General features: G+C 43.3%; 1 non-coding gene and 1 pseudogene across 1 annotated transcript; one reads left to right on the top strand and one right to left on the bottom strand.

Annotated features, from left to right (window-relative positions):
- The first annotated feature begins 18,998 nt into the window (after nucleotides 1-18,998).
- On the top strand, nucleotides 18,999-19,838 carry LOC111522179 (annotated as a pseudogene).
- A 70-nt stretch (nucleotides 19,839-19,908) lies between these two features.
- On the bottom strand, nucleotides 19,909-20,015 carry LOC111522196. The gene has a single exon (XR_002725191.1). It is a non-coding gene; the product is annotated as a U6 spliceosomal RNA (small nuclear RNA).
- Nucleotides 20,016-26,614: the final 6,599 nt, after the last annotated feature.

Raw genomic sequence — 26,614 nt, 5'->3', positions numbered from 1 at the left:
CTCAAGTTAATGTCCCCTATGTGGCTGCCTTATCTATATTTAACACCTGTATTATGTCTTTGGGAAAATTGGAAGGAAAAAACCAAGGAGGTAAGTGCTTGTCAAGGTTGCTAAGCTTCCTCTGAAGCTTAGCTGAGAGGAAATTGGGCTCTCATCCAGGCTCACTACAAGTGCATGGTGCTCTCTGGGGGTGGCAGTAATCTTGGGAGGACACCAGATAATCACTGACCTAAACTAAGGCTCACCTTCAACTACTAGCTAGAGAAAAGCTGCAGAAAAGAGGTTGGGAAAAATCAAGCATTTGCTGGTTATTATCCCCAGGTAATGTTCTCTAAGGCTGGTGGGATTTTCTTTGAGCCTCTGTGTTAGTGAAATGATAGGAGGAACTAATATATCCACACTGCTCTAAAGAGAAAACTGTGCTAATTTACTACTTTCTCCTGGTCAAAATATGCCAGAAGCAGTTAACACTGTCCTGAAAGCAGTAGGAAGAAATACCTTGTTTTAATTTCCCTAACTTTGACTCTAGCCTTTCTTGCAGTAAGTAACTTAGCAGGGGACAGCAATGTTTTAGTTTTGATTTTTTTATTGAGTAGTATTCCAGCCAGATTCTTTCTTCCATTGTCCTTTACTTTTAACCACCCTAAACAATATATCAATATGCACAAAAATTATCAGTAGAGTTTGCACCAGTAGCTCTGTCTTTGGAGGTAATTTGATGACTGCCTTAAAGCTCTTTCCTGAGCTAGAGAGCCTTCTGTGCTCTGCATTCTGCCACCTTCAAAACAGGCCTGAGTACCAAGAGGGCGATGGGGTGATGGTAGCCTGGATATACAGTTAAGGCATGTATTAGTCCATTTTCATACTGCTATGAAGAAATACCCAAGACTGGATAATTTATTAAGAGAAGACATTTAATGGACTCACAGTTCCACGTGGCTGGGGAGGCCTCATAATCTTGGCGGAAGGTGATGGAGGAGCAAAGGCACATCTTACATGATGGCAGGCAAGAGAGCATGTGTGGGAGAACTACCCTTTATAAAACCATCAGATCTCATGAGACTTCTTCACTATCATGAGAACAGAAGGAGAAAAACCCACCACCATGATTCAATTACCTCCCACTGAGTCCCTCCCATGACGTGGGGATTATGGCAGCTGCAATTCAAGCTGAGATTTTGGTGGTAACAGAGCCAAACCATATCATTCCACCCCTGGCACCTCCCAAATCTCATGTTCTCACATTTCAAAACCAATTAAGCCTTCCCCAAAGTCTCCCAAAGTCCGAACTCATTTCAGCATTAACTCAAAGGTTCATAGTACAAAGTCTCATCTGAGACAAGGCAAATCCTTTCCACTATAAGCCTGTAAAATCAAAAGCAAATTAGTTATTTCCTATATACAATGAGGGTACAGGCATTGGATAAATATTCCCATTCCAAATGGGAGAAATTGGCCAAAATGAAGGGGCTACAGACCCCATGCCAGTCCAAAACCCAGCAGGGCAGTCAAATCTTAAAGCTCTGAAATGATCTCCTTTGACTCTATGTCTCATATCCAGGTCACACAGATGAAAGAGGTGGGTTCCTGTGGTCTTGGACAGCTCTGCTGCTGTGGCTTTGCAGGGTACAGCCCCCCACCTAGCTGCTTTCATGGGCTGGCCATTGAGTGTCTCTGGCTTTTCCAGGTACACGGAGCAAACTGTTGATGGATCTACCATTCTGGGGTCTGGAGGATGGTGGCCCTCTTCTCATAGCTCCACTCGGCAGTGCCCCATGGGGACTCTGTGTGGAGGCTTGCACCCCGCATTTCCCTTCAGCACTGCCCTAGCAGAGGTTCTCCAAGAGGGCTTTGCCCCTACAGCACACCTCTGCCTGGACATCCAGGCATTTCCATACACCCTCTAAAATCTAGGTGGAGGTTCTCAAACCTCAGTTCTTACCTTCTGTTCACCTGCAGGGTGAACTCCATGTGGAAACTGCAAGGCTTGGGGCTTGCACCCTCTGAAGCAATGTCCCAAGCTGTACGTTGGCCCCTTTTAGCCACAGCTAGGATACAAGACCAAATCCCGAGACTGCACAAAGAAGCAAGGCCCTTGGCCTCGCCCACAAAATTATTTTTTTCTCCTAGGCCTCTGGGCTTGTGATGGGAGGGGCTGCTGACATGCCCTAGAGATATTTTCCCCATTGTCTTGGCGATTAACAGTTGGCCCCTCATTACTTATGAAAATTTCAGCATCAGGCTTAAATTTCTCCTCAGAAAATGGGTTTTCTTTGCTATTGCATCATCAGGCTGCACATTTTCCAAACTTTTATGCTCTGTTTCCCTTTTAAACATAAGTTCCAATTCCAAACCAAACTGATTCCTTTTAAGTGCACCCAAGTCACTTCTTGAATGCTTTGCTGCTTAGAAATTTCTTCTGCTAGATACCCTAAATCATCTCTCTCAAGTTCAAAGTTTAATGGATCTCTAGGGCTGGGGCAATATGCTGCCAGTGTCTTTGCTAAATTAGGATAGCAAGAATTACCTTTGCTCCAGTTCCCAATAAGTTCCTCAACTCCATCTGAGACCACTTCAGCCTGGACTTTGTTGTCCATATCACTATCAGCATTTTGGTCAAAACCATTCAACAAGTCTCCAGGAAGCTTCAAACTTTCCCACACATTCCTGTCTTCTGAGCTCTCCAAGTCTCTAGGAAGTTCTAAACTTTCCTACATTTTCCTGTCTTCTTCTGAGCCCTCCAATCTGTTCCAACCTCTGACTGTTACCCAGTTTCAAAGTTGCTTCCACATTTTGGGGTATCTTTATAGCAGTGCCCCACTACCTGGTACCAATTTACTGTATTAGTCTGTTCTCATGCTATAAGACTGGGTAATTTATAGAGAAAAAGACGTTTAATGGACTCAGTCCCACGTGGCTGGGGAGGCCTCACAATCACGGAAAAAGGCAAAGAGGAGCCAAGGCATGTCTTACATGGTGGCAGGCAAGAGAGCATGTGCAGGGGAACTGCTCTTTATAAAACCAACAGATCTCATAAGACTTATTCACTTTCACAAGAAGAGCATGGGAAAAACCCCCCAACATGATTCAATTACCTTCCATGGGGTCACTCCCCTGGAAGTGACACATGGGGATTATAGCTACAATTCAAGCTGAGATTTGGGTGGGGACACAGCCAAACCATATCAAGGAGGAAGGCAATGAGGTTTCTTGTCACAGTCTCAAAGTGGAAGAGGATTGTATAACCAGAAAATGTCAACATGCCCTTTTCCTCCTTGGGCAAAAAAGCCTTAAAAATTATTTTGGTGAAGGGCTGCCCTTGCAAAACTTTTGCATAAGTTAGAGAAAGGCATTGCCCTGGGCAGCTGCAGCCCCTGCAGGACTTGCAGCTTGGCAAAGGGAGCTTGGGCTGGATTTAGTCATTACTTGTAACAGGTTGTCCAGGAACAACCTGATAACTGAGTGATGGCCCTGATCTGTGTGTCCCATAAAGAATGCTTGTATTATTCCTGAAAATGGTAGTTATGAACAGGTATCGCTGGCAGGGTTGCTGTTGACACTGTGCTGTTTTTTCTCTTGCTCCTTTTCTCTCTGCTACTCTTTCTTTTCTCCCCTAGTACCTTTGAATGGGATCCCCAGAGTCAGCACATGTCTCTTAGACTTCAGACGCTTCCTTTCTTCTAGTCATTCATTAAAAATTACTCACTCTATGTTCCATCCCTCTAAGACCCTACCATGGGACATACATTAATTTGATTAATAAATTGGGGCAAAGTTGCTAATGATTAATAATATGTTAATAGTATATTACTCCTTCAGAGAGCACTGAGATGAATATTTATTGATTAGACCATAGCATTTACATTTTAAGAGAGCGAGGTCTTAACCCAAAATGAGATGAATGCAGTGAATTTCATGTTCTGTGGCATGGCCAATAGAATCATATTTTAGGGCTGAGTTTTCTCACATTTCTCAGAAACACTATTTAGGTAGGTGGTCTACTTATGGAAAAAGTGAATTCAGTTGATAACCCAAAGTGGCATTCAAAAGTATTGGGCAAATTGAAGAGGCATATTTACAAACATTTCAAACTTTCATTTAAAAAAATACTAATGGCACTATTCTAACATTTTGTCAATTGCAGCTCTTATTTGCTTTCCTGGCTGAACACTTTTCCCCTTCTTTCTTTTCAATGGCCTGTGAATTTACTATACTTATCTAAATTTAGTATTGTGTTAAGTGTAGTGAATTTATTTGCACCCTTGTCCAGGAACTACCAGAAAGTCCTGGAGTAAATTAGCTGCCATCATAGTGTGGTTCAGAAGCTCATATGATGTCATCAGGTCCTTGGGTCCTTTTCCTTCTTTTCCTTGCCCTTTAATCTTCAGTGACCCTCTAAACTTTCACCTTCTATATTAAAAAAAAAAAAAAAAACTCTTTTGGAATAATTTAAAACTTATAGAGAAGCTACAAAATAGTAAAGAAAGTTTCTGGATACTCTGCACCCAGCCTCCTCTCACATTAAAGTCATGCATGACAATAAAACAGTGACCAAAACTAAGAACTTAACACTGGTACAATACAATAAAACCAGATATTAAATTTCACCAATTTTTCCATTAAAGTCTGTTCCAGCATCTAGTCGAGGGTCTCATGTCACCGCTAGTTGTCATACCTCCTTAGTGGCCTCCATTTTATGACATTTCCTCAATCTTTGCCACCTTTCATGACCTTGACACTTCTAAAGAGCAGTGGCCAGTTATTTTGTAGAATGTCCTTCAAGTTGGGTTTGTCTACTCTTTGCTTATGATTAGCCTGAGGTTATGCATTTGTGTTAAGAATATCTTAGGAATTATTGTAGGCTTCTGAGGCCATCAAATTAGTTGTACACAATGTCAACATATCATATTATGGAGAACATTGACCTTAAGTGATGTCTGCTAGGTTTCTCCAATGGAAAGCTATCATACCCTTTGTCATTACTAAATACCTTGAATTAGATACTTTGAGACTATGCAACTATCTTATTTCTCCTCCAAAATTTCCCCACTAATTTTAGAGACCATTGGTGTACCTTGCCTGCAAAATTTCTTACTGTACTTTTCTAATAGTAATTTTCTATTTCCCTCGTTTCTTCTGCATTTATTAGTTGGATTTTTTCTGTAAGAAGAGCTGTGTCTTTTCTGTTGATTTGTTCAGTTATTTGTTGAAAAAATAAAATTTATTGATACCATAAATGTTTATTTTATTCCAGTATTATAATCCAATACTTATTTTGTTGATCAAATGGTTCCAGGTTTTGCTTTGGGGAACTCTTTTATGCTCTCTAATATGCCTTCATCATTTTTTTTGAGCTCTTGCCTACTTTACAGCACCAAGAGATATTACAGGCTCATTTTATATTTTCTCTACCCCAGCCATGGATTCATTCACTTCTCCAAGGAGTCCCAGTTCTTTTTATTGGAGAATGGTATTTAGAACCCAAGATCTGACTGGTAGGTGTGCTTATCATTACTGGGATGTCATTGCATCTATGCCTGCTTAGCAGATATGGCTAGCAAATATATGTATTTTTCCCATGCATATATGCACACATACATATATCTGTATTTATTTCTGTATTATCTATCTGGGTATATATTGGGGAGAAAAACCCAGTATATGAGTTCATACTGGTACCTCTAATTCTAATCCCCAAATCTCAAGGTTCATTCTAGACTTCCCCCCCTTTCCTGATTTTAATTTCTTTCTTTGATAGTGAGAAACCTGGCTTTCTTAATCTACAATATATTTACCTATTTGCTCAACCCTAGTACAAATATATAAAGCAGTTTTCCAATTGTTAACCTATGCACCTATGAGGAACTCATCTATCTTGATTCTGCTTTGTCCTGTGAAAGCCTGTCTCTCATCAGGTTCTATCCATGTGCTGGCCTAGCATCTCCAAGCTTACATTCTCCCCACCTTAAAGAAAGAGTGCTTCCTTTCTCTTTCCCAGAAGTTTCAGAAAAAGCCCTGAGGTCGGTTCTTATTGGACTGACTGGGTTCTATGCTTATCTCTAATATATTGACTGTGACCAGAGGAATGGAATAACCTGACTGGTTGGACCTGAGATACATGCCCAGCTCTGAGCCTCAGAGGTGGTGATTGGCCCACCCAACCCATGGAGAAGAGTGTAGGTGAGGAGTGGTTATCTAAAGAAAATAAGAATCCTTTTATCAGAAGAAATGAAAAAATTCTGTGCAGTGTAAACCCACACAGATCCACTGCATCCTCAAATGAGACAGTAGCACGGCAATGCCAATTGAGGGGGTAGCAATATCGTGGGGACATCAGGAGTGGAGAGTTGGAGAAGTGTAGGTAATACTGCATAGATGCAACTCCCACAAAACAGCAGTTTAAAAAGATGTATGGGCCAGGCACGTTGGCTCACGCCTGTAATCCCAGCACTTTGGGAGGCTGAGGCGGGTGGATCACGAGGTTAGGAGTTCAAGACCAGCCTGGACAATATGGCGAAACCCTGTCTCTACTAAAAAAAAATTACAAAAATTAGCTGGGCGTGGTGGCATGCACCTGTAGTCCCAGCTAGTCGGGAGGCTGAGGCAGGAGAATTGCTTGAACCTGGGAGGCACAGGTCACAGTGAGCAGAGATCACGCTACTGCACTCCAGCCTGGGCGACAGAGTGAGACTCCATCTCAAAAAACAAAAAAAAAAAAAACAAAAAAACCCAAAAAGTATGTTCAGTTGATATGAAAAGGAATCTTGCTCCAATTTAACAAGAATGACTGCCAGGTTTGTTAAGAGGAAATAGGTGGTTGAATAACTTGATAACTTGAATGCTTTTCATCCGAATTTATGTTAAAACTCTATGACATATCTTCTAGACTGTTTAGTTCCAACAGGTCACTTTGCCTAAGATTTGGGCAACTGCCACCTTGTGGCCAAGACTGCCCCATGGATTAGGAGGGGGCAGCTTGGGCTTCTGGCGTTGTTGCCAGCAGATGTCCAAGATCACTTTTCTATTGCTAATAAAATGACTACAGCTTAAAGCTTCTATACAGTGGAACAACTTAGAAATCCAATCTGTTTTTTTCAAGATTTGAAAGCCATAGAAAACTTTTAAGTAAGATATAGTAGAGGGTTTTGTTTTGTTTTTATATGTAGAGTTAATAAATGCTATTAATCTTGGACTATCAACTTATTCTAAACCTTTCCTTCAGGCTAAACTTGTGGGATTTTACTTGCTCTGGTCTCCATTCCTAAAAAGAAACCAGCTGTATCCTGCAGTTGGCCACCTGTCCTGAATTTGAGGGAGTTAGTCCCAAGGACAAGCCTAGGGTCTCTGTCAGCCTCATTCTAGGCAGGAGGAATGTTTCCTTGGTGTGCCTGGTAACCTCGCTGCTGATGTTTGCTCCCTCTTTTACTGCCATTTGTGTAATTAATACTTCATTTACATAGAAAGGAATTTCTCTAACTAAATGTTACATTTCATTAATCTAGAATTCTGCTAAAAATCGTATTTTAACAAGACTTTGTGACTACCAGCCTCTTTTAAAAATGGTCTGTATCTTTAAAGGGGCTAGGCCCTTTTTTTCTTCTGAGATGTTAGAATGTATCTATAATAGATGACAACAGTTTTTATGCAGCTACCCAGTGGTTTAATCACAATGCAAAAACAACACTGCTAATCTGAACAATCTACATGGATGACAACTCATTGAAATAACTATCAATTAACAACATAATTGTCAGTTATAAGTTGCCAACATTAAAATAAGCAATTGTTACTTCTATGAGGCTTTTGTGCTTTTTTTCTCCTCCTCCGCAGGGTGTGGATATAGGGTAGGGGCCTGGGTTGAAAAGTTTAAACTGATGACCAAGTTACTTGTTGTTTTAATCATTAGATCCTCTTCCTTATAGGTTACTCTGAAGTGAAAATAGTGGTACTAGTCATAAAATTCCACTCCAGGCTTGGCAGGTCAACCTGGCCTTGGTTTTGAAATCTCTGTAGCATCAAATGTGATGCCAGGTCTCTATTCCCTTTAATCAGGGCCTGCTGTAGACAGAGCGTGACATGTGAGTTCTCTCCTATTCTGTTCGATCAAGATTGTGTCAAAGAAAACCTAGCCTGTGTATGAAGGCAGAGTCCACTTTTGCTAGAGCAGCTGAAAAGAATTTAACCCAGTATCGTCAGGATAATGGCCTCAATGTCTCCTCTCTACATGATTTCAGCTGAGAGTCCCCTCACCCCAAGCCTCTGTGGGTGAGTGAGCAAAATGTGCAGCAGAAAAAGACTCAGGACTTGGTGGAGGAGGGGCACTGTGAAAGTCAAAATTGCCACAGCCACATTTTGTGTTTCTATCGCTCTCACTTGGTAGAAGACAGGTGGCCAAGTGGACCCAGGTTCCTGGTCATGCAGGAACACCTTCAGGAGGAACTACCTCAAGGTAGGACTCCAGCTTGTGCTTGGACACAAAACACTTCATGGTGCAAAATTATGCACCACGAGCCAACACCTGGAGCTAGCTGAAACTGGAATTATGACTGAATTACAACCGGCCCTTTTGCATTAGGCCAATCGATCTGCATCATCACATGGTACTTCTCCATCTGAAGACAGTTTGACTTGGAACTTGCAACAAATAGCCAACTCCCACTTTGGTGGGCATGGTGATGGAATGGAGAAAAAATAGACTTTTGAACTAGATTCCTGGAATTAGAATAGTGGTGCTATGAGTTACTGTCAGAGCATGGCCAGGCTCCTTTCTTGGGTCTTTAATTTCTTACCTCTAAAATGATGACAATAAATCCATCTTGCAGTATTAAGTCAGCTGACACAGGTTAAGTGCCTCGTGCGTTGTTGTTGCTTACAAGTGACTGGTCATGATTAATTTAGAGAGACAGCAACAAACACTCTTTTTTTTTTTTGCAACCTCTGCCTCCTGGGTTCAAGTGATTCTTGTGCCTCAGTCTCCCAAGTAGCTGGGATTACAGTCATGTGTTACCATGCCTAGCAAATTTTTGTATTTTTAGTAGAGACGGGGTTTCGTCATGTTGCCCAGGCTAGTCTCAAACTCCTGGGCCCAAGCCATCCACCTGCCTCCACCTCCCAAAGTGCTGGAATTAACAGGCATGAGCACCAAGCCCAGCCCAAAGACACTTTTATTGGCCTAAAAATATTTAAGTTAATGAAGTAGCTTTGCTTCTTTGATCATGATGAAAGGAAATTTAAGTTAAAAATTGTTAAAATTGTCATCAATATTTTCATTTTAAAACTTAAGATTCAGTGGACTGTTATTGTTACTATGCATAATAACTTTATTAATCATTCATTCCTGAATCAAGCTTTTCTGTGCAACCGAGTAGGTGCTATTTATAAGTGAACAAGTTTTGCAAATAGTCTGTGACATGCACAGGTGACATTTAATAATAGTATAGCAAATATCCTTTGTGTTCTTCCCATGGTTATATCATTTGACTGTACATAGCATAGTCAGCATTCCAAAGAAGTCAGGAACTCTCTGTTACCCTAATATCATGCTTGGAGAAGATATGACTCTGCTTTTTATGCTCATCAGCTTAGGGTGGGGGGCACTTTTTAGGTGCCAAAGAACAAGGTTTCCAGTTATGTTTTGCACGTTTTTCTTTTCTAAATGCTTCTCCGAAGGCAGCCTACTGTTGTGCTTGTTGTGTCACTTGGGTGCCTCTAGACATCTGTACACTTCTCCAGCTGCGTGGGAGACACACTTCACCTTGTGGCTCCTCCTTTCAAAGGTTGCATGTGCTGCATGGAAGAACAGTTGACTTTGCTGATAGGGAACGTCTCATTGCACCCCCTTTCCACACCATCTGTCTGACCTGGACCCATTCCAAACACTACGGCTTTGCTGGCAGAATGGTCTTCCTGCTACAGAAGTTTTGTAATCTGCTAATTGACAGGGTAAGGAAAATTTATATTTGGGTTACAGCTGAAAAGTTGGATGTTTCTTTGATGGGGCTTTAAATGCTGACATATGCTGCCTTGGTTTTTGATTTTAGGCATCCCCGTCTGAGCACAATCACATGCTCTCCCCTGTGTTCTCTGCCTCATTGAGAATATGGCAGCCTTTGGAGAAGAACACCAATATGATCTACTAGGGAATTATCATCTACTTAGTTTACTCATTAAGCAATGATTTTATTATCATTATCTCTTTGTAGTATGAGACAGATGGCAAAGCAGGAGTTTGCTTTATTGAACAAGATGCAGTATTGGGCATGGCAGATCTCCCTGAATGGTTAACATCTTCCACAGTCACTCATTCTAATAAGCATCTTTGCTTTTGTACAGGGCCTGATTCTACACTCAGCTGCTAATTTAAGTGCAAAGCTGTTAATTTTTTTTTTTTTTTTTCAGGGATAGCGTCTCACTATGTTGCCCCAGGCTGGAGCACAGTGGGGCTATTCACAGGTGTGATCACAGCATACTACAGCCTCTAACTCCTGGGCTCAAACGATTCTCTGCCTCAGCCTCCCGAGTAGTCAATTCTTTTTTTCTACAGGTGGGCTGAGGACAGAAAAATCCTAAAGATGGAAGTATCGTTAAAATTGTGCTGATCCATTTGACGTTTGTGGTTGCCCTCATCTTGTAATTGTGCTTTAAAACTCAATGTAAGCAACCCCCACTGAAGTGAGTACAGTCACGCTTACTGATCCAGACCTAAGTCCTTCAAGCGGCGTCCTCTGTGCATGAAAGCTACATGCACAAACTGAAGGCAGTGCATGAGTGTGGTATGACATCTTGCCTCTGGAATCCTGGGGCCCCTCTCTCAGTTGCAGCCCCTTCAACCTGCCCTTGAACAATGATCGGCAGAAAGTTGAGAATGAAAGAGAAGAAAGAGAATTTCTTCCATACTTTTCAAAACTTCAAAGAAGTTGTCTCCAGTCTGGTTCTGATGATTCATGTCTCAACGCAAAGCACATATAAATATCTGAAATCTGCACACTGATCGGAAATAGTTTTTGGGAAGTTGGATTTAATCCCATGAGCCAAATGATCACTACCAACAGCGATCAGGGAAAACCAAAGTCCACAGCAAATTTTAATTTGGCAAATGCATAAAATGTTCAAAAGAGCAGAGGTCTCATTTACATTCCTCCCTCTTATATGGGATTTTCTTCTATATGAGTAATTAAAGGGTGCAGGCTATCGAGCGCAACTGTATCACATAATAGCCATCGGGGGCACACTAACAACTTCCTTGAAGGAACGCACACTAGGGTGTTTATGGTTCAGTGTCACATAGACTCTCTTTGATCTAAATTAGGATTCATTGGCAAACTCACAATAGGCTCCACATGTACCCCTCTCAAACTCTTTCTTTTAATCATGGAAATTAAAGATGGAAAATACCCATTAAGTCACTTAGTCCATTTCTCTGTTAGGGCGAAATTGTTGCCTGTGATACACGGGTAGTGCTTGGTCCAGCTTAAATGTAAATGTCTTAGGCAGTATACAGCCTCCTGATTTTTATCATTTTCTCCTTTCCCTTCAGAGGGGAAGAAATATAAAACAGAGGTGGAGATTTCCTCCCTTCCTTATGGGTCAGAGGTAATGGTCGTGGGATGGGCAAATGTACTCACATGCCATCAGCTTTCTGGAAACAACACCACTTGCTATGGCAATTCCATCACTCATGAAGCACACAGATAATTCAATCCCCGTCTCCAACACGTTTTACTTTTCAGCTCAATGGAACGATTCTGATTCCTGAACTATTCCTATAAACTTGAGTGAGCAGGTATTCCAGATTTGGTGAGGGAGAACGAGGCCCAGGGAAGGAGAACCTATCTCTTTTAGGCTCCCTCTTTGATTAGTTCGAAACAGCACAGCCCTCCCAATTGGAGTGTGAAGTCATGGGTGCAGTGTGAGCTCACGATTGGGCCACTGCCTATCTTATTCTGGGGAGTGGCCAGTGGAGGTATTTTTATCCTTTGAACATTTGGCACCTGAAAGCTGCGAAATGTGTGTCATTGCACAGTGAATTCCCTCCCTGACTCATGTTCCGCAACGGAAGGAAAATTGTCACTCAGCATCTGCCCACATCTCTAGCTGTTGAAGTGAGTTCTATGGGAAAGTTGCAAAAACCCAGTGACCAACTCTCCAGTGAGGTCTCTAGGGGACACATAGCAGTGGCTGAGATGAGACTTCAAAAGGGAAATCATGAGCCATTATTAGGTTTGCATTGGGTTTGTTTTAGAGATTTTCTTTTAATCTGTTAAAATCACTAGTGAAATTGTACTGCCTTAGGAAAATTGAATAAGGGAACATTTCCAATTCTGATGCAGATGTGCTAGAGTGTGATTGTTCATATTATAAGACGGAAGTCTTACCTCCAAAATTCACTGTGGGTTTCACTCAGTGGACTTCCCTCATGCATCTGAAGGAGGATCAGGTTTGCAAAACCCGACGTACTTATCAAGAAGGCTTCTGATTGTCTAAAGCAATGGCAGGGTTCTATCAGACAGAAAAAGTGCTTTCAGTCATGTCCAAACACCATAGATAATACTAACTGTACATTCACAGAGAGATAATGTTCAGGGCCTCTATCATGTGTAATATATTCCCAAGATATTTCTGATTTTAAATATCCCATCGGTGGTAATGTATAATGAATCTTTGAATGGATGCACACATACAAAATCAGAATCAGTTCTAACTTGATGGTCTAGCATCAGAATCTACTGAATGCAATTCTAATATGGGATCCTATCTTTTGCTAATGAAAATGTCAAGTTTTAAGGCAGATGTGGCAGAGACTGCTTGTTGTTCTCCCAGTAACCATTCTCCCTGATTTTTAGTGCCTGCATCTCCCACCCACCAGTGTGGCTGGATAACTGTATTCTGGCCAATGAGATGTAGGGGGAAGCGGCGTGGGGCATTCCTGGATGGTGTCCTTACAGAGCACCATCGTGTCCCCTGCTCCCCTTCCCTGCCACCTGGAAAGCGGCCATGGTGGTTGGAGATCTAGCTGCCACCTTAAATCCCAGGGATGAGGATCACATCCTAGGAACACTTGGAAGGTGCCTGCACCCCACATAATTTCATGGAGTGTCCAGACTAAGCCTAGAGACCCTTCCTCTGGACATTTTTGTACATGTATGAATAAAACCTAGTATGTTAAAGTCACTGTTTTCTAAGGGTTTTTGTCACCCAAATCTAACCCTAATCCTAATTTCGTCCTGGTCTTAACCTTTATTTTGTTTTTTGCACTTTTTTTTTTTTTTTGAGATGAGGTGTCACTCTGTTGCCCAGGCTCAAGAACAGTGGCACGATCTCAGCTCACTGCAATCTCCATCTCCTGGGCTCAAGCCATCCTCCCACCTCAGCCTCCTGAGTAGCTGGGACTACAGGTGCATGACACCATGCCTGGCTAATTTTTGTAATTTTTGTAGAGGCGGGAGTCTCCCTATATTGCCCAGGCTGGTCTCAAACTCCTGAGCTCAAGCTGTGTGCCTGCCTGGGCCTCTCAAAGTGCTGGGGCTACAAGTGGGAGCCACTGCACCAGGCCTTAATCTTTATTTTGATACATACTTAACATCTTCTTAAAGTCTAGGTATTTCAGTTTCAGTTGATAATCAATGCTGGTTGATAATCATGTTACATTTATTCCTCAGTTGATAATCATGTTGCAGTGGATAATCACATTTCATTTATTCCTCTGAACATGACCTTGAAGGGTTTGCAGATAAAGGTGCATGGAAGAACCCCAAACTTACAGATTCCCAAATATGTGATTAGGCAAAATAACAAGATGGACATTGAGAGTGGGAGGCCTCATTCAGTGTCTTGCATCCATTCTGTTTGCAACATGTAGAAATATGTACTTCCATTCCATAAATGGTTTAATGAGAACCCAGGCAAAAATAATGGTTACTATAAATAAAACTCAAGAGTGAGGGCCCAAAGTCAGGACGAGCCAGGACCAGGAAAAAGGAAAAATGGATGGAGGGACAGATAGTGAGTTCCAAAGTGGTGTGTATCCACAGACTCAACTGTGGTGTGGGAAAACATATGCTAATACTAGAATGCTTAGGTATGTTTAGCCAGAGTCACTCTTCATCCCAAAAGGAGAGGCATGAAGATTTAGTCATATTTAACATGGAGACTGGCGTATGCTTCACTCTACCAGCCCACAACACCAAGGGAAGACACGGGGCCCTGAGGAATGCGGGGCAGGAGCTCCACACCACAGGGAAGCCGGCAGGGCCACCTCCCTGCTTGGGCTGCTCTCGGCAGGCTGTGGCATCCTGCAATACACTCATGCTTGTCATCTCACTCACGGCCAAAGCAAAAATATTTACTGTGGTCTATGAGGCCCAGCGGGATCTGGCCTTGCGTGAAGTCTCTGAGTTCCTCTCCGACTCCTCTCGTTCATTTCTCTCCAGCCACTTGGGGCTCCTTGTTCCTCCCACCAACCAGGCACACTCCTGCCCCAGGGCTTTTCCACTGGCTGTTGACTCTGCCTGTAACGCTCTTCCCCTAGACAACTGTCTAGCTGGTTCCCTCACTTCCTTTGGGTCTTGATTTAATGTCACCTGCGTCCGGTTCCATGGGTTTGTGGCTTATACTCTTCATGTTTATGTGAATCCTCACAGAAGGAGGATAGCAAGCTGAAACTTACTTCGGCACAGAAACTGCTTCTTTCACTTCACATGCTAGCATTATATTCAAGCAAATAAGAAAATAGCAAAGCTGGTGCTTCTCCTGCTACTCAGACAAGTTCTCCGTTAGCCTCATTAGAAGTAAATGTAATGGCAGTCCAATCTAACTAGGTGTGAAAGAAGAAATTAAAACAATTTGAAATTACTAGAAGACTTTTTTTTGAGACTGTTTCACTCTTGTTGCCCAGGCTGGAGTGCAGTGGTATGATCTCGGCTCGCTGCAACCCCTGCCTCCCAGGTTCAAGGGATTCTCTTGCCTCAACCTCCCAAGTAGCTGGGACTACAGGCACCTGGCACCATGCCTGGCTAATTTTTGTAGTTTTGGTAGAGGCAGGGTTTTGCCATGTTGGCCAGGCTGGTCTTGAACTCCTGACCTCAGGTGATCCGCCCACCTCAGTCTCCCAGAGTGCTGGGATTACAGGCATGAGCCACCATGCCCGGCCCCTAGAAGACCCTTTGAAATATGGATTTACATCCTCAGTCATTGACAATGAGCCCTGGCCTCTGTGTATATTATGCTTTAAAATATCAGGTAATAATAGACGTACATGTATTTTATCTGTGTATTTAGAGACAAGTTCTCACTCTGTAGTGGCACAATCATAGCTCATTGCAGCCTCAACCTCTCGGCCTCAAGTGATCCTCCCTCCTCAGCCTCTCAAGTAGCTGAGACTACAGGCATGTGCCACCATGCCTGGCTAATTTTTAATTTTTTTTGTAGATATGGGGTCTTGTTATGTTACCCAGGCTGGTGTCAAACTCCTGGATGCAAGTGATCCGCCTGCTTTAGCCTCCCAAAGTGCCATCATTACAGGCATGAGCCACCATGCCTGGCCATGTATATGATTTATAAATAAATAAATAAATACACATCTAGTAGGGAGTTGTCCTTAAATTTTTCCCTATGGGGATGGTGAGATTAAAAAGTGGTTTTGAGATCAGTGGTATAGGTGATCAAGACCTATGCTATATTTGAATTTTGATTTGACTGTGAGCTTCCTAAAAGCTTTAAAAAATGAGAGAGAGAGAAAGAGAGAGAGAGTGGCAGGGCGTGTTGGCTCATGCCTATAATCCCAGCACTTTAGGAGGCTGAGGTGGGCAGATCATGAGGTCAGGAGTTTGAGACCAGCCTGGCTGATATGGTGAAACCCCATCTCTACTAAAAATACAAAAATTAGCTAGGCGTGGTGGTGCACGCCTGTAGTCCCAGCTACTGAGGAGGCTGAGGCAGAAGAATCACTTGAACCCGGAAGGGGGAGCTTGCAGTGAGCTGAGATCACGCCACTTCTCTCCAGCCTGGGTGACAGAGCGAGACTCCGTTTCAAAAAAAAAAAAAAAAAAAAGAAAGAGAAATGAACAGTTAGGATATAACTTTCGTGCTCAGGAGTGACAGACTGTTTCCTCAAGGGAAGTAAAGCTTGTCTTGGCTTTCAAAAAAAAAGAAGAAGAAATTTTTTAATGGGGTCTTTCCTGTGGGGACCTGGGTGATACAGTGGACAATATCCTCCACATTTTTCCCACGGCAGATGCTGTGAGTTTCATTTGACAGCTTCTCAAAGGGCTTTCGAGCATTCTGTAATTGTTGGCTGTTATTACTGTAAATGCTGTGTCAGTGATTGGGGTCTATGTAGTGCTAGGTTCATTTCACAACCAAACAGTTTAGTTTTCACTTTACCCTGTAACTATCAACTGGTGGTTGAATGCTTGGCTGATCATTTTTCACCCTTTGCCTGGCATAAGCATTGGCTTGGGTGCTTCCCCTTTCTTGTGCTCTGATTTCTTAAATCTGTGCAAAATGCTTGTCATAGTATTGCCTGACAATATATATCAGTCCATATTTTTCTTTATGAATGTTTATTCCACAATTTGATCTACATCATTGAAGCAGCAGCCTTGTGATTTGTTTTCACCGTATTCTCCTGAGACTCCAAGCCGGGCCTCAATCTTCTGACCTTGTGGGCCTCTTCACTGAATGAGGTTTTCTCTAAAGTTGCCTAAGCTGAGGCTTTCCTGCCTAACAGACTGAAAACTTGCAACACTGAAACAAAGAGCTGCTCCTGTTGGTTATATTTTGGGGCATTTCTTCCAGCCCAGATGGGAAATTTGAGATAATTTGTGTAATGTTTTAGGAATTTATCCCCTGCTCTCCCTACCACGGTATACATCAGGTTCTTCCTATTCAACACTTATATGCACTGGCTTTCGAAAAGAGCCCCCAGGATGGGCCCTCTGGTGGAGGGGGGGAGCCCCATCTTCAGGGATGCAGTTAGACATGCTTGTGCTTGTGGCCCAGTTGAGAAATCTGGGACCTCATTAAGAATGAGGCTTAAGGAAGATGCCAAAGGGCTTTTAAAAGATATGAATCTCTGAAACCACAAAAAACCTTATGCTCTATATCCGCACCCGGTGAAACCAGGGCTCACCTTTCGCTGACACTCACTGATGTAGCTGCATTGGTTGTCTGGATGTGGAAATCCATCCATGTGCGCCAGTACGTGGCCACTGCCCCAGGCCCGCTTCCTGTGCGCTTTCCCTCACCCCAGCTGCTCTGGATGCCACAGGAAGCCTCCATTCCTTCTCCACCATCCAGAACCTCACCCCTGGATTAAAGTAGATGGAAAGGCTGACTTTTGCATGGCCTCACTATACTGTGGGCCTGGCCCAGCGGCCTCCTGTGTCTCCCCTCTCAGAGTCTCTTTCCTGCTTGCCCCCCACATCCATGATTCCTCCGGGGCATTCACTGTCTCTACTGGAGAGTGCTTTTGCCACTCACAGAAATGACCTGGGGCAAGTCCTGCGGCCTCAGATCATCCACTGCCAAATGGAGTTGCTGTGTGAAGTTAAAGAAGAAAATGACTGAGGCCCTGGGCTTAGCATATGGGAACCTCACAGGAAGGTGAGCTCCCTCCTTTTCCTTCTCTTCCTTCCCCCTCCTTCCCCTACTCTCTTTCTCACTATCACCTTCACCATCATCCTGCACCCTGGGACCCAGTCCTGCTCTCAGCCACTGTTTGCCAAGCCCCATTAGGGCAGGAGATGTGAATTAAAGGGCTGGTAGTGCTCAAGTGTGTTCAGGAAGGGTCGAGGGGGCAGGTGAAAACTTTTATCCTTCCTGCTTCAACCTATCCACTTCTTGAGTCTTGGGGCACGTTCAGGAGAATGAGGGTGTGTTCCAAATTCCCCAGTGACTTCCGGGAAACCTTTCCAGTCTTTTTATCCTGTAAAAGATAGTTTCCTACACGCCCTGCCTTGCTTCTAAACACTTCTTTTGAAGCACAGTAGTGAATAAATGAAGGAAGCTCCCTGCTGGGCCTTCTCTATGATCTCCTACCCCCTTGCTTGTCTGTGTCGTAATTGTTACTTTTTCTGGCAAGTCTGATTTCAGGGGCTTTGTTAGGTGCTCTGACAGTGGTTCCCAAACTGGTCTGCACATTGGAACCACCTGGTTAGCTTAAGCAAGTGCAGATGCCTGGATCCCACGCTCAGAGGTTCTGATTTGATGGGTGTGGGGTGCTGTCTGGGCAGCGGGAGCTTTAAAAGCTCCCCAGGTGATTCTAAATGTGTGGCTGAGTCTAGAACGATGGTCACAGCAACCTAATGCCATGGGGGCACCAGGACACTGGAGAGATTCTTGCTGAGTCTTTTGGTACGGGCGGGCTGTGGACTAATGAATGAATGGTTTAAGCTAATAAATTGTTATTTACTGCCTGTTTATCATTTCCTGAAGGCAGTGGTTCTCAAACTTTAAAGCATATGAGAATTCCCTGAAAGGCTGTGTAAACCCAGGTTACTGAGTCCCACACCCAGATTTTCTGGTTTAACAGGTTTGAGGTAGTTGATTTGTAACCAGTTCCCTGGAAAGGAAACGTTGTTGCTGCAGGCCCAAGGACCACACTTTGAGAACCACCGCCTTAAAGCGGCATTTCTCCACCCTCCCTGGGCACTTATTAATAAGCCAAGATTCTTGGGTCCCACTCTAACCTGCTGAATTGGCCTCTCCAGGGAAGGTGCCCGGACTGTTTGGTCACCAGGCATGTTTTGGTTCTTATTGTCAGGGGGCCTGGAACCAATACCTTAAAACAACACCAAGTGAGGAACCAGACACACAAGCCTAGGTTAGAATAACAAGTGTTCACATTTAGAGTTGACAGTGGTTTAGATGGTAATTAAAAGGACAAAAAGATCCCCCCAACACCCCCAGTGATATTGGGCCTGCAGGTCTGTGTCGAGCTTCAGACATAGGTCTCTGTTCCTCAAGATGGCATTTGGTACAGTTGTCAGGAATGGGCCTACTTTAAATGATAGCAAGTGAAATTTAGAAGATGAAGGGGTAAAACTTATTACTATGCTTGGAAACGCTTGGTGATACAGGATAAAAATAAGTACAACATGTCCAAATCCAGGATGATAGTTCATGTAACTCCTAACAGAGATATCATTTGTCAGATTGCTTATGCCTGTATGCAAGGGCATGTGACTGTCTGTGCAGTTTATGCACGCAAAGTACCAAAATATGGTGTGAAGGCTGGTCTGACAAATTATGCTTCAGCACATCGTACTGGCCTGCGGGCTTCTCAACACGTTTGGCATGGATGCCATCTAGGAAGGCCAAGACGAGGTGACCAGAGATGAATATGATGCGGACAGCATTGATGGTCAGCCTGATGCCTTCACCCACTATTTGGATGCACCACTGACAATAAAGTTGCCAGAACCACCACTGACAATAAAGTTTTTGGGGTCCTGGAAGCTGTGGATGGAGGCTTGTCTATCCCACAAAGTACTAAATGATTCCCTGGATATGATTCTGAAAGCAAGGAATTTAATGCACAAGTGCATTAGAAGCACATCACAAGTCAGAATGTTGCAGATTATATGCATCATCTAATAGAAGATGAAGATGCTTACAGGAAACGGTTCTCACAATACGTAGAGAACTGCGTAACTCCAGACTTGGTGGAGGAGAGATATAAGAAAGCTCGTGCTGCTGAAGGAGAGAATTCAGTCTATGAGAAGCCCAAGAAAGAAGCTAAAAAGAAGAGGTGGGACCTGTCTCCCAAACTGTTCCCTGCCCAGAAGAATGATCAGGTAGCTCAAAAGCAGGCAGGCTTCCTTAGAGCTCAGGAGCTCTGAGGTCTGCTGAGTGCTAAACTTAACAATTTTCTATGAAGATTTTTTCTTTTCGTTTCTTTTCTTTTTTTTAAAAAATATGGAACGCTTCACGAATTTGCGTGTCATCCTTGCGCAGGGGCCATGCTAATCTTCTCTGTATCGTTCCAATTTTAGAATATGTGCTGCCGAAGCGAGCACGATTTTTTCAGATAAGACAATAAACGTATTGACCAAGCAGAGAAAAACAAAAGGCTAAAGTGAACATATTAGTAGAGCGATGCTGAAAGCATTCTTTCCTTATATCGTAGGACTTCCCCTTCTTTTCATCCCACACTCAAGCCCTAGACATTACTATTGGGTCTTCCAGTGGATGGCATGAAATGAGTTAGGCAAAGCAATAAATCTCTTGCTGAATATTGATCAGTATTGTAGGCCTTTAAAAAGTAGAATATAATCTCAATTTATTTTTGAACATTGTTCAACAAATGGTTTGGAGGCTGGGGAAGAATTTATATTTGAAAGCTAAAGACATACCTCAATATTTTCTGGTTTAAAGCAGTTAGATCAGGCACTTATTGGTCAATGTTCAATCTTTGGGAGTTTCTCCCTCTTCCACCTTCTTCTAGTCAAGCTGGTTTCTGGAACAGGGAATGCTTAGGTATCCAATGTGCCAAGGGAGAGGGTCCCTAATTCTGAGGGTCACCTGCCAGTGGTCTTAATGGCCCAGGCCACATTGCTGTGATTATTCCAGCAGTCCTCAGGCCTGCAGGTGATTTTTCTCCTGGGTTGGAAAGTCTTTTGCTAGGCTGACAATAGGTCTGTGCCTTAGACCTTCAAATAGATGATTTCTAAGCCCTGCAGGAAATGTTCTTCTGATGGGGAGGTGGGAACCTGTATACACATTGGTAGATGTCCATGAATTTTCTTGGGCTTGGGAATTTAGATGACTTTTGCTGTATTACAGAACCTGCTTTTTAGTGATTGACCAGGGACAGAATGCAGGTCACTTGCTACCTGGGGCAGGATTTGGTATGCTGGCTCATCTCCTTTCTCTGTCCCCACCCTATGCTTGGCCATAACTCCATGCCATCTCTACATGGCTCCCTGTTTCTTTCTATCTCCATATGCTGATCTTAGCTTCTCCAGATCCAAGAGACAATTTGTTATAGGAAGAACTGACAGAGTTGAGCCAAAATCTGCTGTCTTTAGACTCAGGTCTGACATACAACTCAATTCCTAAAGACTAGAAACGCCAACCCATGTAGGAAGCATTCTGTTCATGTCTGCATTTGTGCGTGTATTTGTGGAGCCTCTGCTGTGCATTGGCATTGTGCTAGGCTTTGTATTGGGTGCTGCTGACCGCAGAAAGGTCCCAGACATAGGATTGCAAAAATAAAATTGCAATAGCAGGCAGCCTTTAATTAAGATCAAAGTACTGATGATCTAAGTAAGTGTTAGATAAGAATGTGACTGTGCACGGGAATAGTAAGAGAAGACTTCTTTGAAACAGTAGGTCTGGGTCAAGCCAAAGCTCGAGGAGGGGAATGAAGCTGACAAAGTGGTGAGACAACTGGATAAGACTCTACCCCCCACACTGATGAAGCATTGTCCATTGCCCTCAGTAGACGACAAGTGCCCAGAAAAATGAAAGGCTGGGGCAGGTGAATTCTAGTGAGTTGATAGATGTCACGGTCAGTTACAAACTGGAGGAGAAGATGATGTGGGGAATACCAAAGAAAGTGATGTGAAACAAGAGGGGAGTGGAGTTTGATTCTGTGCCACCATTGAGATACTACATTTCATGTTATTTTATCAAGAACAGATGTCGGTGTGTCAAATTGATTCAAATGCAGAAAGGCCAAAATGTAGATGTACTAAATTTGCAAAGCTTTAGGGAAACTGGAAATTTTATAATCTGCTGATTTTAATACTCCATCAGTGTAGTATTCTTACCTAAGAAATGCAGAATATGAAGTCTATTTTTCCTTTCATAAAACTTAAGGATGAGATGTATGAGGGAAGACAACATAGGGAATATTTGTGTAGAACTAGTCATAAATTCAAGTTATCTGACTGCATAGCCAGGTATGCTCATTGGACTGACTCCAAAAAGTTATCAAGGGAATATGAGCAAATGCAGCTTTTGCTCCTCAGAGTTCATCAAAATCCATATCTTTTACAATTCTTTTTATGTTGGCCCTAAAATGCTACTTGACTGAAATAATCTTCCCCTCGATAGCAAAGAATGTCTTATAAGCTACAGATTAATTGGTCAACTTGACATTCCATGTTCCCAATAGCTAATGCCAGTGCCCCTTTTCCTAGAACACAGATCTTGTGGATGATTTATGGGTGGGAGTGACTTAAGGCTCAATTACCCTCCGTTTAACAACTCCTGTAGTGCCTCTTACTCGGAATTGTATTGCATTTCCCATTCCGTTCCCTGTGCTTCAAATAATTTTCCTCTCCATTTTAAGGTGCTGACTTCTTCCTTGACTTTAAGATTCACCTTGGAAGAAAAATGAACATTTATTGACGCTTCATGTACCAACCTAGCCCAAGGCTTTGACATTGGTTATCTATGTAAAATGATCAACAGCTCTTTGAAGAAGGTATTATTTTTGTCACCACTCACTCACTTTTCCATTTTACAATGGAGAAACCAAGGCTCAGAGGAGTGAGGGAACTTGCCTATTGCCACATATTGGGGTAGATGTAAACGGAAGTGACTGTGGGGCTCAATGATCTCCCCTCATCTGAGCAAGGCTCTCAATACCCATGAGTGGACATAGGCACCTGACTCTTGTCAGTCCAACCGAATCATTTCTCAGGGGATTTGTAACTGGAATTGCAGAAAAAGGGTTAATCCTACTCTGATGGTTAAGCTGGGGAATGAAGACTGGCTCCCAGTTTCACTACACAGGCAAAGCCAGTCTGGTGGAAATAAAGATAAATCACAGAGAAATGCAGAGAAGAGAGAGGGAGAGAGCGAGCACATGAGCATGCGAGCATGATGCGCGCTGGGGTTTGCGAGTCTCTGATCCCGTCTCTGATGTCCAGTGGCAGCTCCTCCTTCCAGATGGGTGTGAACCTTCTAATAAGTTTCCCGTTTTGCTCAAGCAACTAGCTTGGGTTGAGTTTCTGTCTTTTATAATCAAGTGTCCTAATTTTGCTGGTGAGCAGGACAGAGTTTCTAGATCACATGTTTTTTTCTGTCTGCCATATGACGTGCATCGAGTTTATCATCATCAGGACTTTCCTGGATTAGTTCCATTGACAACTTGTAATCAGTTCATTTGGTCACTTCCACCCCATGACCTTCTTACATCTGGGGGAACAAGGAGGAAGGCAGGAGTTTGCCAGTATAAAACTGTATTCCATGCTAGGGCCACAACAAATGCTGCGTTCCATTCAGAATGTGAGTTACCTGAGAGCAGAGACAGGATTTTTGAATTATTATATGTAATTATGGAACACTCTAATTGTAAGCACATTTTATAATGTGACTTTGAAGACTGAAACTAAATGAAGTCTTGTAAGAAAATCTGGAATTATACTGTCTTAGAGTTCACAAAAAGGCATGTAAATAAACCCTCCAAGCTCATAAAGTATGCACAGGGCTACATTTGGTTGAGAGAGAGGAAAACAAGCAGAAAGTGTTTGGAAAGAAGGTTAACAACAGCAATATGGTAGGGGAGGATGAGTGAAAGCCCACTGGTCCTCTGACTGTTTGCACATGCAACACTGCTCTGGTTCCTTAGGACTTGGGAAATAGACTATATAAGGAAGAGGTTCCTCACTTGAAGGAACTTTTGTCTGTTTTAAATATTAGGTCAGCTGAGAAGTGTGGATTCAAAAGACAGGCTCAGTATTTGGAATGGGGCACTAGAGACTTCAATAGGCTGGATCATCTCAGTCACTCCCTTCACCTCCCTTGGTGCTGGACCCCTCCCTGCTAATATGAAGATAGTCACAGACGTTCCCTTCTGGCTTTACAAAACAACTGACCTATGAGGAAGAATGGAAAGGGAAGGATTCCAATTCTGTTGGAATCCCTGTAGATATCTCAGATAACATGCATCTTCTGGAAAAGGCAGAGGACACCTGACTAACTTTGTTGCTGCTCTGCTCAGTTGCGGCTGATAGAGGAGATGCAGCATTGGGAGCTAGAGGCCGTTCGACTCAACCATTTTCCACCACTGAATTGTCTTTGTCAGCTGCTTGTAATTAAAAAGACAAAAACAATTCTTCCATCCCCACAAAAACTCCCCACCCCTGGCCTTTTAAAAGGAGTAAAATCAAATCTAAAAATAACAGGAGGAGGCAGGCTTAAACTAACAAGGAAATTCTGGAAAATCAGAAGTGGAGCATGGAAGCAGTTTAGCTGAAAGCATCTGTGCAGAAATTGCCTGAGTTGGAACAGACGAGACAATCTGTGAGACTGTCCTTTGTAACCTCAGGACTGGATTTCAGATTTCAGCTTCTGGATTCCAGTGGAAAGTGGCTGATTCCTTCTACCAGAGGGGGAAGAGAAAAATGCAGAAACATGAGTCTTTTACTTAGGAACAGAGGGAGAAGGTGGCATCTCTGATAGGTAGGGAGGCAAGTCTTTGTGTGCTTTTCAGAAAAGCTGGCGGTGAACTGAATTCAGTGAGGGGCTGGAAAGGAGCCAGGGGGTCAGCTGAGGGCAAGAGAACTTCCTGCGGGAGCTGGTGTCTGGGCCTGGGCTTCCTGGGAGGCGGGTCCTGGAAGTGAGTCCTGGCTGCACAGGGATTACCAGCAATTGTCCTCCAAGAATGCCCACAAATGTGTTTGGAAAGAGGAGAGGCGTGCTGAGGCGGGGCTAGAGGAAGGTGGCATTTCTTGAGGTTGAAGGCACCTCCTGGGGAATCCTGGGTCTGTGCAACTAAATTTGTGTGACCTGTTCCAGGGCAGGAAAGTAGGCTTGCTGGAGAGTGGGCAGAACCTTTACAGGGGAAATACCCGGTCCAGGTGTCTCAGGAGCAACGCCAACTCATCGCGTTCATCAGAATACCGTAGAAACAAACAGCCCTACAGCTGCCTTCACTCCTAGCTCTGCTGCCTGTTTCACCGAAGCTGGCAGGGGGCTGTGCTCCACACAGTCCTGGACAAAGACTCCCACGATAACTGAGGCCCCACTACCTTGTAGCTGCATTGTCTGGGGTGTGTTGCCTCCGCATCGCCCTGGAGGAGCCCACATGGACTTTTCTGAGCTTTATCCCATCAATGGCACTCCTTTTTCCTTGAAGCTCATTGGGTAGGACTAGCCCCATGCCCTGCCCAACTGCAAGAGGGCTGAGACGGGGAGTTCGCCATGTGCCCCAGTCAAGCACTGGTGAGGCTTCACAGGCCACATGGCACTGGTCACCAGGCAGTGCTGAAGGGGTGACTTATGAAAGAACAGTTTAGCACAACCTCTGACAACACAGACGAGATGGAGGGATAGTGAAGCACCAGAAATATGTGTACTTATAAGCACAGCACAGTCTTCCTAGAAGGTCATTGTCTGGCATGAAACTGGCCCTTTGCCAGGTGGGACAAATCAGTTGTGTGTGAAAGGGGCTGGAATCCAGGAATCCGTGATTCCTGCAGTATTGTTTTGGTGAATACTCCTGGAAACTGACAGAGTTAATTTGCAGGGTGTCACAGTATTTGTCTTTTTGTGTGTGTGTGACTGCTTACTCACAGTATGAGGAGTAATGAAGGACTGTTTTTTATGAAGAATATATTGTTTAAGCTATTTGGGGTTAATATTGATTGCATATCCATATGAAGTCAGACATAATACTTTGTGTAACCCCCCACCAACCACCACACACAAAAAGAGGTAGAGGAGAGCTGAAACATAAGAGTGGGGATGAAACTTTCATTTACGCATCTCTTCCGAAGAAATTAAGCACTCTGCATATAATCAAAATCCCACATGAGGGCAAAGTGGCACAAAGTATGTAAACTCATTGAATTTATGGCTGCATATTTCCAGGTAGAAGGCTTTTTCAGTGTTCCAAATGTTTTTGTCATTTCAATGTATTTACAACATCTTTGGATAAACAAAGCAAGCAGAGGGCCAGGCATGGTGGCTCACACCTGTAATCCCAGCATTTTGGGAGGCTGAGGCCAGCGGATCACCTGAAGTCAGGAGTTCAAGACCAGCCTGGCCAACATGGTGAAACCCCATCTGTATTAAAAAATACAAAAAATTAGCTGGGCGCAGTGGCATGCACCTGTAATCCCAGCTACATGGGAGGCTGAGGCAGGATAATCGCTTGAACCCAGGAGATGGAGGTTGCGGTGAGCTGAGATGGCACCACTGCACTCCAACGTGGGTGACAGAGCGAGACTTCGACTCAAAGTAAATAAATAAATAAATGAATAAAGCAGTGATTAGAACATTTTACCATTTTATTTGTTTTGGGTTTTCCTGTGGATTATTAAGCAAATCATCTACCTATCACATGACGCCATTCTGATATTAATGCATTGATGGTACCTGCTGAATTTAGTCTCAATGAGTCTATTTTTTGAAAAAGACAACTGCTTAACAAACATGTCCTGGTTTGTTTTGCTGAATGAACCAATTACTATTTTTCTTACTACTTAAAAAATGCCTCCCTAGCATTCAGTGTCATATGGCTTTTAAAACTTTAACTACAATAATTCACCCAATGCACACTTATTGAGCATGTCCTTCATGCACCAGAAATATGTATACTTATAAGTACAGCACAGTTCACGTACATCTAATTCCTAAGAGGATTTTTTAAAATTGGATCTAG

The sequence above is a fragment of the Piliocolobus tephrosceles genome, chromosome 11 (genome assembly GCF_002776525.5).
Source record: "Piliocolobus tephrosceles isolate RC106 chromosome 11, ASM277652v3, whole genome shotgun sequence".
NCBI classification, from domain to species: Eukaryota; Metazoa; Chordata; class Mammalia; order Primates; family Cercopithecidae; genus Piliocolobus; species Piliocolobus tephrosceles.
This window is presented reverse-complemented; position numbering and strand designations above follow the sequence as displayed.